This window comes from Lycium barbarum, chromosome 5, assembly GCF_019175385.1.
Source record: "Lycium barbarum isolate Lr01 chromosome 5, ASM1917538v2, whole genome shotgun sequence".
Classification (NCBI taxonomy): Eukaryota; Viridiplantae; Streptophyta; class Magnoliopsida; order Solanales; family Solanaceae; genus Lycium; species Lycium barbarum.
In genome coordinates this window covers 138,710,015-138,723,490 of record NC_083341.1, presented here as the reverse complement: position 1 = coordinate 138,723,490, position 13,476 = coordinate 138,710,015, and the positions used below count along the sequence as shown (strand labels likewise).

At 29.8% G+C, this 13,476-nt stretch overlaps 1 long non-coding RNA gene across 1 annotated transcript; it reads left to right on the top strand.

Annotated features, from left to right (window-relative positions):
* Positions 1–701: 701 nt before the first annotated feature.
* Positions 702–2,489, top strand: LOC132642816 (uncharacterized). Its single transcript, XR_009583349.1, has 3 exons — positions 702–834; positions 1,266–1,337; positions 2,180–2,489. It is a non-coding gene; the product is annotated as an uncharacterized LOC132642816 (long non-coding RNA).
* Positions 2,490–13,476: the final 10,987 nt, after the last annotated feature.

Genomic DNA, 13,476 nt, shown 5'->3' with positions numbered 1-13,476 from the left:
TAAGTTATTTGGCGGTTAGTTTTTGTTATGCAGCCAACTAGACAATATATTATCTCATGCATGACTTTATATTGGGATTATTAATCAAACACCATAAACCAAACAATCCCTCATCCTAGTTGAGATTTACAAACTCGAAACCATAACACATTAAAGAAGGAATTCCCGACCAACGACTTCTGGCACTGAACAGGAAAAATTCGTTACTGTACTTAATGATGGATTAGGGACAGGTTATTATAAAAACCCTTGATATATAGTTACAGGCGGGGTACTTGTCACCTCCCACCACCAGCAGTTATCAAGTAACTCTGTTCACCAAGATTAGAAAAGGTGGGAAGAAATCACTTGATATTTTTGTCTCTGTTGGAAATTAAACTTCCAATTCACTTCATGTATCACTAGATAACACCCTTGAATGCCGTAACAGGCTATTTAATAACATAGATAAACTAAAAATTTCGTAACTAATTCCATTACGTTGGTCTTATAGTGATACTTTGGCTTTATAGACTGGTGACCAACAAGATTGGAAAAAAAGGCCAGTTTAATTAACTTTTAGCCAAAGACTCCAAGTCAAGCCCCATAATTTGGGTAAAAGAAAATGAGAGCTTTCTAAAAAAGGGTCGTCCATACGTTTCTCAATTCTTATCAATATTGTAATCTTTGAAAAATATATAAAAGGGTCAATAAATTATAAGCTTATTGATTAAACACCTTATCTTATAGCTTTTGAAGCCATGAATCACAAAGCATTCTCTTTGTTATTCATAGCCATTTTTATCTTAGTTTTCTGTCCATCCTCAACAACGGCCTCTCGAAGATTATTACAAGGTTAATTTAGTAATCCTTTCACTGTAAAATGAATTGTTTTTTCTTTTCGTCCTAACTTATTACTATTCAGTTTTTTTTCTTTTTATTATTATTGTTGTTGTTCTTCTTTGTTGTTTGCCAAGCTCTAAAAATCTGTCTATTTTGAAAAGTGTTTTTTTGCTCGATGTGTTTTTTGAAGAAATTCTTTTAGAAAGTAACAGTTTGTGTTTGAATCAACTTGAAAAATACTTTTGCCAATAATAGAGCAGTAATTTGTACTTGGCCAAGGTTGGAGAAAGGATACTTTTTTGGCTTCTGAAAAACAACATCTCCTACTACTCATAACCACTTTATTTTTCTTCTAAAAGTTTGGCCAAACATCTCAAATCACTAAAATGAGTTTATTTTCAATTATTGTCAATGTATATAACTTAATTCCATTTCAATAACAGATTTACCTGGAATTCCAATGCGACCCCATCATTCTGGGTCAGATCATTCAGCAACTGAACAACCACCGCCTGGTAAAATTCTGTTCAATATCATTGTATTAATATTTTCCCTTTCAACCATTTACCACAATAGTTAGGAGTAAAACTACTCTAATTTTTGTTTCACAATTATTTTATGTCTAGGAAAACCAAAATTCCTAAATGGACACATAGTTGTAAAATCATGTTAATATAATCCCACTATTTTTTTCTTACTATTGAAACTAAATATCCTCGTGATCCAAAATATACACTAGAAAAATCAATACCTGAAAACTTGTGGTCCAACTTTGGAGAAGTCGACTCTTGAATGTTGAAAACATGAATTTGGATCACGAAAGTTACTTTTATTTGTTGATTTAGTTTCTAACAAAGTAAGCCATTGTAAGAAAAGGAAAAAAAATTATCCCAATAAGAAATAGTATGTCCTTTTTAATTAGTATCTATTACGTATCCATTATAAATTTGATAGAAGTTGATTGAAGATCTAAAAAGCGAGAACTTAATAATAGAAACACATGAAAAATAATTTACAAAAGTGTCTCCCCAAATCTATTGATAGCTAGATTAAAAAAAACATTTTTAAAAACTACTATTTAAAATATTAACAATCAGAAAATTTTATAACTAAATTCTTTGAATGATATTTGTGAAAAGAAATTAAGGTAACTAGACATATTGTTACCCTCGTCAAATAGAAATATTGTCAATACAAAATAGAACAAAATAAAGGTCAAATTTTAACTGCGTACTAGCTTCAATATCCAAATTTACAAGTAATAATTTCTTTATTATTATTATTATTATATTATTATTATTATTATTATTATCATTATTATTATTATTATTATTATTATTATTATTTCTTTTTGCAGCAATTCCAACGACATGCAAGGGGCAGGATCGGCAAACATTAGAAAACTGTATACGCGGTCAAGTAAAAGCGGATCTCTGTAAAAATTATAATATATGTTAACATGAATAAAATTAAATTAGATGCACGACTCTGCTATAAATTGTACTAAATTATGTAAGTTTTATTATCATAGTTATTTTTAATTTCTTCTGGAATTCCTGAATGCTATGAATAAACTTTAAGTGTAAACTTCATTTTTCCAAGCAAGCAAAAGAGTTTTAGATGAATAATTATTTAGATGTTTATAAAGTTTTGTTTGTACATCCTAGAGGTGTACAGTTTATGATTTAACCAGATTTTCATGAAATTCTGTTCAAAAGGATACTGAACCAAACATATTACTCCTTTATTTCTTTTGAGAATGGCCTTTTTTAAGTTTCGCAAAACACCTAAAAGCAAACACAATTTTGGAAACAAGAGAGCAAATTTATTCTACAACGCCCAGCAATGCTCTATAACTAGCTCGGATGAGCCTAATTAGGGTTTAATAACGGTAATTAGCGCGTAGCCAAGGTGATGCTCAATAACAAACTACTTTATAAAATGTTGGTCAAAGTTTACATATTTTGAATCTCGAAAAACGGAAAGTGCATGGGACAGAGGGAGTATAACATAAGTCCATTTGAATATATAACAGATCGGGAAATTAATGGCATTCCAACGCGACACCATCACTCTAGATTAGATCATTCAGCGACTAATCAACCATCGCCAGGTAAAAAATTTCCCAATATCTTTGTATTTATATTCTCCCTTTGAAACATTTCCCCCCATTAATTAGGAGTAAAAACTAGAAATTTAATTTTATTTTTCGCAAAAATTGTTAAATCCATCCTTTAATTGTGTCGAACTCGATTCATTTTGTGTGTCTAAGAAAACCTAATTATTAAATGAAAACAAAATTGTAAAATTTTCTAAATATTAATCCCACACATTTTTCCTTACAATTAAATATCCCCAGTATTCAAACTATACACTAAAATAATCGCTATCTAAAATCTTATGTTCAAATCAAACTTTAGAGAAGTACTTAATAAAATATTATCTATTAAAAAATAAATGTTGTATTTTAATGTCATGACACGGCTTAAACCCATGACACATATTATCCGTTTTGGGCCTAGATCTGTGCGGATTTGTGCGAATTGCCTTTTTTTTGGGGTGGTATTTAAATTTTGCCCCTCATATTTGTGGTCTTTAAATTTTGCCCTTCGGCTAAAACCCATAGGTTCCGGGTTCGAACCCCCGCTCAGTCAAAAGTTTTAAAAAAAATTTGCAAAGCAGAGTTTAAATTTCGCTATGCCCCCTCCGGCAGGCTTTTAGTCATGTTTAACTAAAAGTCTGCCGGAGGGGGCAGACTTTGCCTTGAAGCATATATACGTATTTTTTTTAACTTTTCAAGGTAAACTTTTCGTAATGCCTTAACTAAAAGTGTGCCCTATAAAACATAACTAAAAGTATGTCCCATAAGGCGTAAGTTTTCCTTAATGCATAACTAAAAGTTTGCCTTATAAGGCAAAGTTTAAATTTTGCAATGCCCCCTCTGGCAGACTTTTAGTTGTGTTTAACTAGAAGTCTGCCGGAGGGGGCAGACTTTTAGTTGTGTTTAACTAGAAGTCTGCCGGAGGGGGCAGACTTTTCGTTGTGTTTAACTAAAAGTCTGCCGGAGGGGGCAGACTTTTAGTTGTGTTTAACTAAAAGTCTGCCCCCTCCGGCAGACTTTGCCTTGAAGCATATATATATATATATATATATATATATATATATATATATATATATATATATTACTTTTCAAGGTAAACTTTTAGTTATGCCTTAATTAAAAAGTGTGCCCCAAAGACATAACTAAAAGTATGCCCATAAGGCAGAACTTTTCCTTAAGGCATAACTTAAACTTTGCCTTATAAGGCAAAGTTTATGCCTTAAGAAAAGTTCTTGCCTTATGGGGCATAATTTTGTTATGCCTTAACTAAAATTCTGCCCTATAAGGCATAACTAAACTATGTCTTAGGAAAAATTCTGCCTTATGGGGCAGACTTTTAGTTATGCTGGATTCGGCATAACTTTAGCTTTTCCTTAAAGATTGTATGCTGGATCCGGCATACACTCCCCAGTCCTGCCTTGCGAAATTATTTTTTTATTTTATGCCTGAGCGGGGGTTCGAACCCAGAACTTCATGTATTCGCCCACCTTTCCAAGCAAAGGGCAAAACTTAAAGACTACAAATATGATGGGCAAAATTTAAAGACCACAAATTTGAAGGGGCAAAATTTAAAGACCACCCCAAAAGAAGGGCAATCCGCGCAAAAAGATGTTTGTCTTTTTCGCTACAAAATATATATTGAGGCCAAGAATCGTGCGTACCACGTAAACTTGTTTGATACCTTGTAATTTGTTAAGTTTTTTACTTTGCTTTTCTATTCTGACGTGTGATTCGCCTAAATGAGTCATGTGCACTCCTTCTAAAGCCTGTCGGACCTTTTCTTTGATCCACCCTCATCGGCCCGCCCTCCATCACGAACGTCACGTTTAACCACCTACCTTCAATTATCCAAATTTGTCTCTTTTAGTACTCTCTTTGTCCCAATTTATATGAGGATTGACTTATTTGGGGAATCAAACAGCTCCTACTTTGACTCAAGTTCAAGCATAGATTCTTCGAGTATTTTATAATAAAATATACATATTTAAAATTACATAATCAATACTTTATAAATCTGCATAATTAATCATTCATGATATATAAAAAGAGTTGGAGAAAATTGTAATCAAGGAAAGAGCTGATTGACTTTCCAAATAGGTCAATCCTCATATAAATTGGTACGGAGGGAGTAATAGTTTATTATTTTTCTTTTCTTTTTGCAGCCAACCCAGCGACATGTAACGGGCAGAGTCGAGAAACATTAGGCAATTGTATAAACCGTCAAGGCGTCAAGTACATGAAAATCTCTGCAGAAATTATAACATATTTAATTAACATGAATAAAATTAGAATCTAGCACAACTTTGCTATGATTATGAATTGTACTACTAAATTATGTAAGTCTTATTATCAATGTTTTATTTTCATTTCTCTAAGCAAGGAAAACAGTTACATTTTCGAGCTTACCGCTCTTTTTACTTGTTCATTATCACAGATTAATTCACAAATAATATTTTTTCCAAACAGATCCAGTAATATCAGATTCTTTTACCTGGGCGAAGGTTCCAACTTCGATTCATTTTGGAGAAGTAGTGTTTTATCGCTAACATATAGTGTAGTTGAGCTAGACCTGTGGTGTAATAAGCATAAATCACAATATAAACAATATACTTGCATGCATCTCAATCACGGTGTCATGGCACACGTATAGTCACAATGTAAACAATAACATATGGCTGGTGACATCTCACTACGGTATAATAGTTTGTTTGGTCTAAAATCTGCTTATTTTAAAAAATATTTTTATCATACGTGTTTTTCCAAAAAACACCTTTGGAGAGTTGGTAATCAATTTGAAAGCTGTTTTTGGCTATTATGCTTAGTTTTAGCTTGAAAAAGTGAAACCAAGTCCAAGTAAAAAAAAATTAGCAAGAAATTTTGTGGATTAAGAAATTAATTTAACTCTAATTAATATAATCAAACTAGAAATAGGAATATTCTTACTTCGGTTTTATCTATCGCATTGCATTGAATCATTATTGACTTGTGAAGAAAGGCCTTTTGTAGGTAAAAACCTCTTAGTCTTGGAAAATACTAAGTTGGTATTATAGACATTGGTGCCATAACACATATTTAGCTGAATTGAATCGAATACGTTTATATCCATCGCATAGCATACACGAAAGAAGAGCAATCCTTTTGTCTTCTCTGTTATTGTTACATCTCTCTTTGTTATTTGTGCACATTAAGTGTTTGTTTAAATTCCTTAGTTTATAAGTACTTAGCCAAATCTACATCTACTAGCAATACATGCCCGTGCAATGTACGGGTCAAACATGTCTATTCACTTTAATTAGCCAGTCTTTAAGATTTTTATTTTGAAAATAACTTTTAAAAACATTCTAATTGTTATTATATATAGCAACATATCCAAAATGTATTTTATGTACCATCACTTTAGTTATAATTTAAAAATGGAGTTTAAAAATTTAAAAATTTAAAACATATTATGGAATTAAGTCTTTGAGATGGAGAGAGTCAGACTTTTTTTCTCATTGTCATGACAATGAAAGTTGTTCATTGATGTGAAAAAGAAAATTAGTAAGAATATAAGGGAAAATTAATATTTTGAATCTAAATTTTTTCTTTTAAATTCTTTAATATTTTATATGTATACCAACAGGTTGATATCCATTTCAATTAACTAACTGTTCAGATCCAAACATACGAACCATTGTATACATATTGAATTTTTTAAAAGAAAAACTAATAAAATATTTTATTAAATTAATTAAAAAATATATTATAATTTTTTTAAAATTATTATAGATAAAAAAAATTGTTAAAAAGAATTCAAAATTAGAAAGATATTTGTTATATCGTAAATCACCAAATTTTAATTCCGAAATAAAAATATAAAGTAATACATTTTATAAATGTAAAGAAACAATAACCAAAGACTGCAAAGGAGAGTAAAATAAGTAAAGTATTGACAAAGAAGGAAAACGGGGATAAAAGTCACTCCCTCCCTTCACTTTTACTTGTCCACGTTAGCATATCAAGAAAAAAAAATTCTTCTTCTTATTTTACCCTTCACATTAATTACTTATTTTCAAAGAGGCTATTGAGACTATACACCAACAAATATGGACATTATGATATGATATATAATTCATTTATTAATTCTTAAAGAAAGTCAAAAGTCAAAAGTGGACAAGTTATGTGTAGGAGAATTAAAATTGAAGTGCATACGTGTACACATGAGAAGACAATAAATACTCAGTACTATGACATATGTCCAAATGGGATAAAAAAGTAGTTGGTTAAAGTGTATAATTTATATAACTTTTGGTACAAATTTGCATTCCTATTGTTCGTCCTCTCTTCATGTTTAAAGTATTGAAAAAGAAGAAAAACGGGGATAAGAGTCACTCCCTCCGTTTACTTTTACTTGTCCACGTTAACATATCAAGAGAAAGAAATTTTTGTTCTTATTATTAATTTTACCCTTCACATTAATTACTCATTTTCAAATCATTTTCGAAGGCTATTGAGACTTACACCAATAAATATGAATATTATGGTAAAATATAGACTCCCGCCGTCCCATATTACTTGTCACTTTCCCTTTTGCACGCCCCTTAAGAAATCATAAATAAAAGATATATTTTACTATCTTACCCCTATCTCTCTCCAATAAATACATTTTAATCAAAATTGGCTATTTTCAAGAACATTTATTACTAAGGGTAAGATGAGAAAGATTTAATTAATTTTATGTTGGTTTTATAAATGAACAAGTAATTTGGACGTATATTTTTAGTAATGTTGAGTACTTTATTTATGAACAACTAAAAGTGCACGGAGGAAATAAATATGTGTTGGAGAATTAAAATTGAAGTGCATACGTGTGTATATGAGGAGAGAATAAATATTCAGTACTATGACATATGTCCACATGGGATAAAAAAGTAGTTTAGTAATGTGGCCAAGTAATATGAGACGGAGGGAGTACTTCATTTATTAATTCTTAAAGAACTTAAAAAAGTTAAAAGCCAACAAGTATAAGTGCACGGAGGAAATAAATGTGTCGGAGAATTAAATTTGAAGTGCATACGTGAATAAATGAGAATAGATAAATATTCAGTACTATGACATATGCCCACGTGAGATAAAAAAAAACAGTTGATTAAAATGTACAATTTATATAGCTTGTGGTACATATTTGTATTGTTGTGTTAGTCCTCTCTTCACACTTTTATATATATATATATTAGAAATATATAATATAAAGCTAGGCATAGACAAGGTGATGTGGCACCTCTCTATAGCCAACATTCATATTTATTTTTTTCTTCCTTTTTTTTTAGGATTTTTTTGAGTTTTTTCTACATAGAAATAAAAGGAGGATCTTTATTTTAGCTATAGTTATAACATTTTTAATAGCTACAGTTACAACATTAAAATGATAGAGAATTAAAAATGAAATAAACAGTTGCTTCATAAAGTGAGGAGCGAAACAGTTATGTCTTGTACATAAAAGATCAACCTGAAGGGCAAAAATATTTAAAGTGAGAGAAAATCACAAAACATTACAAAAAGTATGGTAGCTAAAAGTTACTCATGGCCTAATGTTCATGTGCTCATTCTTGCAGGTTGGGTGGAGTAGAAAGGAACTTTATCACGACATCAAAGTGGCTAATAAGCAAGTAGTTTGCAGTTTTGCACCGAGTTACCAACATCGAAAGACGCACAATATACAAACTCTGTACGTTTCCTTGCAAATTATATTGTAACATGATATTTTTCATTTTTTAATTCATGCAACAAATTCTTGTAAAAAATTAATATTATCTTCTGGGCGAAGAAAAAAGCGAAAAATACTAATTGAGTATATAAGTTAATGATGCTCTATAATAAAATAAATTAACAGAATAAACAAAAAATTAATTTTATTAAAAATAATCAAACTTTAATATTTACTTATACAAGTGAAAAATTACATGTTATAATAACTTTGTGAATATATTTCTATGCATGTAATGCAAAAATAATTAACAAATAGAGGTAAATCTTGAAAATGATTTATTTATACTGTAAATGAATTTTATAATTTAAGAAATGTTCCATTAGAGACAATCATTTGTTTATTTATATAAACAATAGATAATAAGAGAGAAGCGAAACTTAAATATACACACATGCATGTATATACATAGATACATACTGCATATAATATTGAAATAACAATCATAAAAAATAGCATTAGATTTTGTCACAAATTCGTAAAAGTATTATTTTACTTATAATGTTAAAGAACTTAAATACGAATCTATAAATATGTAGATTGAAAAGATAAATATTATATATAATATAAAATGTATTACATAAATAGAGGATTGAAAAAAACAAGGGTGAAATAGTCATTGCATTGCATAAAGGGGGGGGGGGGGGGGGGGAATGTCTATTATTCAAAGTTGAGGGAATTTGATTTTTAAAGCAAAATTGGGGGGTGAAAATCAAAACAGAATTGATGGGAGTGAATAAGGAAAGAAGCAAACGGAAAAGGAAAAAAATAAAAAAAATAAAGAGAGAGAGAGAAGAAGAAGACCAAAGAAAGTATACGAAATAGGAGTAAGAGAGAAGATACAAAAATAATTTCGTCATTGACGGGTTCTGCTATTTAGAAGTCAAAATTGTCTTCCCTTTAATTTTGTTTTCCTTTCAATTTTACTTCCTTTTCTTTTCTTTCAATAATGTATATATATGGAAAAAATATGACAACAAAAACTTAAATAACTTACCATTCTCTTGCCATCTAATATTTCTAAGCTAATTTATTTATCCTTGTTTAAAAGACAGAATATATTTTTATGTTAATTAAATAGTTATTAGTATTATATTCATGAAATATAAAAATCTATTTTGTAGTATTAATTTTTTATTTTATTTTTTAAATGCTTTACAAGGAGAAAATGTCTTAAGTTAAGGTGAAAAAATAGATTACACTAAAGAAAGGAAAGAAATAAATGGAAGGGAAAAAAAAAAGGCAAATATTAGAAATTAAGGAATTTGATCCATCAAAGACGGAACGCATATAATTATCTTTTATCATTTTTATTTCTTTTCCCTTTCGTTTGTCCTTTTTCCTTTTCTTATAAATTTTATTTGACAGAATGAAAATGATCTTAATATTATGAAACGTAATTGTGCATAATTTATATTAAGAAACAAAAAACTAAAAATAAGCTAGGCTTTAGAGGAGAAAAATAAAAAACGGGTGACATCTTAGGTATGCATTTCTAATACTCCCTCTGTTTCAATTTATATGAACTTATTTCCGTTTTAGTCCGTGTCAAAATGAATGATCTCTTTCCTAATTTGGAAATAAATTCACCTTGTAAAGTGATTTACAACCACACAAATATTCAAGACTTATTTTGAAACACAAGTTTCAAAAGTCTTCACTCTTTCTTAAATGTCGTGTCCAATCAAATGAGTTCATATAAATTAAAACGGATGGAGTATTCTTTATTACTATCTTTTTATATATATATATTTAATTTTTTCGCCTTTCGTATTAAAAAATATTTATATGATTTAAGGAGTTGTTTCATTAACTTGGAAAGTTCAAATTTGTATTTTATTAATGGGATAGAAATTTATAGTGAGACGTTCTTTTTATAGATCCTTCAAGTGAGAAAGGTATTGCAAAGTTAATCTCAACAGAAATGATGTGACATATTTATAAGCCAAGAAAATATTCTTCTTCCCATTCTATAGTGAATTCTCATATTCTTTTTTCTCAATGAACTCATATTATAGTTACCAATTTTAATTTATTACCATAATTCAAACGTCTTTTCATTTTTTTAAATAAAACTAATTAAATAATATAAACGAAACCACTTTTCATATGTTAATTAGCTCATTTATAGAAGTTTGGAAAAATACAGCTACATGTACGTACTTGAAAAATGAAAATTGCACCCTGAAAAGTGAAAGTCAATTAAGATACTTCTATTCGTGATTCGATCAACTTAAAGAATTAATTTTGTAAGTAGATATATGAAATAATTTTGTCTCAATTAAATTTATAAAACTGTCATTTCTTAAGTACGACCGCGCTAAGCGTGAACAAATTCACTAATTAGTCATAATTTTAGGAGTAATTGAACGAGCTGGAAGCCTTTATTTAATTTGGAGCTAAATTACTTTAAGATTCATTGTATTCACGCACATTTTGATTCTCTCTCACACTATATTCTCTATGGGATCGACCTCAATCTAGACAGATTTATTATTGCACGAGATACGACTACTAAATTATCGAGCGGAGGGTTGGGCATGTGATGCATGGCCATAGCATGACCTATATATGACCATACTCCACTTCTCTATTTTGGTTCTGTTGGCCATCCTACCACTTCAACTATGTTATACATTGCAAACATTTCACCGCCTTCTTTGGGCACAATCAAGAAATTATTTTCTTTCTCATGTAGGACCTCGGGACCTAGCTAGCAGAGGTGATCCATGATTATTATAAGATGGATGAACTATTACGAATATGTGGATCTAGAATATCAATTTAACGGGTTCAATTTTTAGGTTCTTTCCATTGAACTTGTTAAGCTTTTGAAATGATTTGTTCAAAATCCTTTTTCAAGAAATTTTTATATATATATATATATATATATATATATATGATCCACGTAGAAAATGTTGGGATTGGCTATATGGTGCATCATCCACTGCTACTACTAGTAGTTCTTAATACACGTTTCGTTTAATTATATAAATACAATAACAAAAGGAGAACAGGAATATTTTCAATTAATTTTGAAAGAATAAGCCAAACAAAGAATGAATAAAAAATAATAATTAAACTTAAAAAAAGGGAAAAAGCTCAAATATGCCATCAAACTATCGAAAATTGCTCATTTATGCCACTCGTCAATAGTTTGGCTCATTTATGCTATCGAACTATAGGAAATGACTCATTTATGCCATCGAACTATAGGAAATGACTCATTTATGTCACTCATCAATAGTTTGACTCATTTATGCCATCGCCCATTATCAAAATGACTCATCCATGCCATTTTTCATTAACGCCGGTTTTATAATACCAGATATGACACTTAGCCTCCAATTAGAGGTCTACGTCCTTTAATTAAACCAGCCCAATTTTAAATACCAAATTAATAAAAAATCCGATTCATACACCTTACCCACCTACAATCATAATCTAGTTGGAGGCCACGTGTCATAAATGATATTGTAAAACCAGCTTTAATGAAATATGACATGGATAAGTCATTTTGGTAACAGGTGATGACATAAATAAGTCAAACTATTGATGAGTGGCATAAGTGAGTTATTTCCAATAGTTCGATGGCATAAATGAGTCATTTCTTATCGTTCGATGGCATAAATGAGCCAAAATATTGACGAGTGACATAAATGAACCATTTCTAATAGTTGGATGACATATTTGAGCCTTTTCCGTAAAAAAAATACACCAAACATGTCTATCCTGTGGGTGGGCCCAATTATAGTCTCAGCTAAACTAGACATCAGTCATAAACTTGAGAAGACACTTAGGTTGACCAAGTCACTGCTAGTCCTAGAAGACTCAAGTCAAGACCCATAATATTATCTACTTTTTCGTTTATGGTAAACGTGGGTATTATTTAATGTCAGACAATTATGTATACTTTATAATGACGCGGTAATTAAGGTCAATCAAATATTATATTATATTATATTATGTGGAATTAAGATTAATTAATTTAAACTTTGAACCAAACGATCCGTTAATTCTAACTGCGATATAAAACGTTGAAATTTACTAATATAGACTGTTGCTATTATATCAAGCGGGTCAATTACTCGTGGCTTGCCAACTAAAAACATGCTAAGCCTAGTATAATGAGCTCACTAATTAGCAATCAAAATCAATTAACTCTATAGCCGGTTTATATGTATTTACAGTATAATTATTTTTACATCAGTAATACTGCTTCCGTCTCAAAAAAATTATCCTCTTTTGACTTGGCATAAAGTTTAAGAAATAAAGAAAGACTTTTGAAATGTGTGGTTCAAAACAAGCCTTAGATATTTGTGTAGCTGTAAATTATCTCATAAAATTAAATTGTTTCTAAATATAGAAAGGGGACAATCTTTTTAGGACAGACTAAAAAGGAAAGGATGACAATCTTTTTGGGACAGAGGGAGTACAATTTAATATATTATATTGATAGTGAAAAAAAATCATCATGTATCAATATATATTCAATCTACTAAAAGTATAAAATTAGTTACACAATGAGGTTAATTTAACTACTGCAGAGTAATTATGATGAAATTAAAGCTACAAATAGCATGTTTGCCAACCTCTTAAAAACTGTTTATTTAAAAAGTGTTTTTTTATTAGAATTGCTTTTCGGAAAAATACTTTTAAAAAGTAGCCGTTTGTGTTTAGTTAATCAATTTGAAAAGCCTTTTATACCAGTATTAGAGTAGCAATTTGTGTTTGGCTACTACTATTCTTTTTTCCAGCTTCTGAAAAACAGTTTCTGATACTATACTAAACACCTCTTCTTCTTTTT